Source organism: Protobothrops mucrosquamatus, unplaced genomic scaffold (assembly GCF_001527695.2).
Source record: "Protobothrops mucrosquamatus isolate PMUCROS unplaced genomic scaffold, P.Mucros_1.0 scaffold3233, whole genome shotgun sequence".
NCBI classification, from domain to species: domain Eukaryota; kingdom Metazoa; phylum Chordata; class Lepidosauria; order Squamata; family Viperidae; genus Protobothrops; species Protobothrops mucrosquamatus.
Window position 1 is genome coordinate 42,339 of NW_015389229.1, and position 2,936 is coordinate 45,274.

The 2,936-nt window shown below is 44.8% G+C and overlaps 1 protein-coding gene and 1 pseudogene across 1 annotated transcript in view; one reads left to right on the forward strand and one right to left on the reverse strand.

The window, feature by feature from the left end:
• Window positions 1-2,936, reverse strand: part of LOC114923387 (zinc finger protein 850-like) — a 30,928-nt gene that overhangs the window by 8,564 nt on the left and 19,428 nt on the right. The window lies entirely within an intron of this gene.
• The window catches only part of LOC107297325, a 32,156-nt pseudogene continuing 30,382 nt past the window's right edge, over window positions 1,163-2,936 (forward strand).

The following is a 2,936-nucleotide window of genomic DNA, read 5'->3' on the forward strand; positions in this document are numbered from 1 at the left end:
CTGGCCTGCACAAGAGCCAGTTTATTGGTTGGGCTGCAGAGGCTTCAGTTGTTGGACTAAAATGGCGCATGGAGAGTTTGTGTTTAGATGATGGCACTCTTTCAAAATTGGAGGGGCTGTCACACAGAAGAGGGGATTGACCTGTGCACCAAAGTGTCACAGAGCAGAACAAGAGGTAACAAATGGAGACTAGAATTAGGAGAAAGTTCCTGTCACTGAGAACAATCAATGAAACAGTTTGCCTGCAGACGCTGTGCATGTTTCATCACTGGAGATTTTTAAGAAGAGATTGGACAGCCATTTGTCAAGAATAATATGGCTTTCCTACCTAAGCAGGGGATTGAACTAGAAGTCCTCCGAGGTCCCTTTGAACTTTCATTATTCTCTTGTGGACCTGCTGTTTTCTTGGCAACAATGTCAGACTGAAACTGCCACTATTTTTTTCTGGGATTTTTATTTTTTTACTTCTATTTTTAACTAACAAGCACGGTATCTCCTACTGGCACCCCATACGTGTATTAACGAGGTTCAACTGTGCTTAAGCCAGCACGTCTTAAAAAATAGCTATTGAAGACCTTTCAGGATGTTCAGTTGTATAAGTAGTCCTCATTTACCACTTCTTCTCTGGGCCTATGATTATGAAAATGCAGAAAAAGGGAGTTGCACCAATTTGGATGCTGCCAGTTGTTGCATGTTTATGGTGGCTGCAGTATCCCATATTCATGATCCCCATCTGTGACCTTCCCAGCTAGCTTCTTACAAGCAAAATCAGTGGGTATACCGGCAGGAAATTGCAAGCCACAGTCATGTGAAATTGCCTTTAAAAACCCATGGTGATTTGCTTAGCAAGTCCAGAGGAACAGATGTAAGTTGGCACTATCATGCTAACATCATACTTAATGTTCGGGCCGCTTAATGACACAGATGTCAGTCTCAATTGCAGTCATTAAGTGAGGAGTACTTCAATTGGGATGTCAGCAGAGGGATTATGGAAAGTAGTTTTTCCCCTTATTTGTAGCCGAGGACTTCCATGTGCAAATCTTGCAGAGGCTTTCGGCATCATTTCATCATTTAAAGCCCCCACACCTCTTAAAATTAGCTATGAAGTTTTGACAGTAATCTTTTTTTCTTTTTCAGGCTGAAAACATGAATTTTCCACATAGATATAATTATAGGTATGTGTATTTATATTACTCTTTCCATATATCTGCAATTGTATAATCTATACCCCAGACTTCCAGATATATTTTATGATAATCCATAGCAGCGCTTACAGTTTATGGTTGATGCAAGTCAAGGGAATTTCATGATTTAAGGGATATTTGAAGTTGGATCTCTGGAATGTCCGATGAATCATAATTAATGTAAGAGGTTAGCATTGTGGCATTTTGCTTTTTAAATGTAATGTACACTGCTCAAAAAAATAAAGGGAACGCTTAAACAACACAATGTAACTGCAAGTCAATCACACTTCTGTGAAATCAAACTGTCCACTTAGGTAGCAACACTGATTGACAATCAATTTCACATGCTGTTGTGCAAATGGAATAGACAACAGGTGGAAAGCATAGGCAGTTAGCAAGACATCCCCATGAAAGGAGTGGTTCTGCAGGTGGTGACTACAGACCACTTCTCAGTCCTATGCTTTCTGGCTGATGGTTTGGTCACTTTTGAATGCTTTCACTCTAGTGGTAGCATGAGATGGAGTCTACAACCCACACAAGTGGCTCAGGTAGTGCAGCTCATCCAAAATGGCACATCAATGCGAGCTGTGGCAAGAAGGTTTGCTGTGTCTGTCAGCGTAGTGTCCAGAGCATGGAGGCGCTATCAGGAGACAGGCCAGTATATCAGGAGATGTGGAGGAGGCCGTAGGAGGGCAACAACCCAGCATCAGGACCGCTACCTCCGCCTTTGTGCAAGGAGGGACAGGAGGAGCACTGGCAGAGCCCTGCAAAATGACCTCCAGCAGGCCACAAATGTGCATGTGGCTGCTCAAACGGTCAGAAACAGACTCCATGAGGGTGGTATGAGGGTCCGATGTCCACAGGTGGGGGTTGTGCTTACAGCCCAACACCGTGCAAGACATTTGGCATTTGCCAGAGAACACCAAGATTGGCAAATTCGCCACTGGCGCCCTGTGCTCTTCACAGATGAAAGCAGGTTCACACTGAGCACATGTGACAGACATGACAGGGTCTGGAGACGCCGTGGAGAACGTTCTGCTGCCTGCAACATCCTCCAGCATGACCGGTTTGGCAGTGGGTCAGTAATGGTGTGGGGTGGCATTTCTTTAGGGGGCCGCACAGCCCTCCATGTGCTCGCCAGAGGTAGCCTGACTGCCATTAGGTACCCAGATGAGATCCTCAGACCTCTTATGAGACCATATGCTGGTGCGGTTGGCCCTGGGTTCCTCCTAATGCAAGACAATGCTAGACCTCATGTGGCTGGAGTGTGTCAGCAGTTCCTGCAAGACGAAGGCATTGATGCTATGGACTAGCCCGCCTGTTCCCCAGACCTGAATCCAATTGAGCACATCTGGGACATCATGTCTCGCTCCATCCACCAATGCCACGTTGCACCACAGACTGTCCAGGAGTTGGGGGATGCTTTAGTCCAGGTGTGGGAGGAGATCCCTCAGGAGACCATCTGCCACCTCATCAGGAGCATGCCCAGGCGTTGTAGGGAGGTCATACAGGCACATGGAGGCCACACACACTACTGAGCCTCATTTTGACTTGTTTTTTTTTTTTTTTTTTTTTTCAATATAGAATTTTATTGTTTTTATCATAAAAGAAGAAATACATCACAAGTATTACACAATGATTTATCCCATCCCCCCACCCCCCGGACTTCCCAAACCAAACCTAGGCTAACATTCAACTACAAGTAAACAAATATTAATATCTCTAACTCCAAACTCTAAACTTAAACAATCC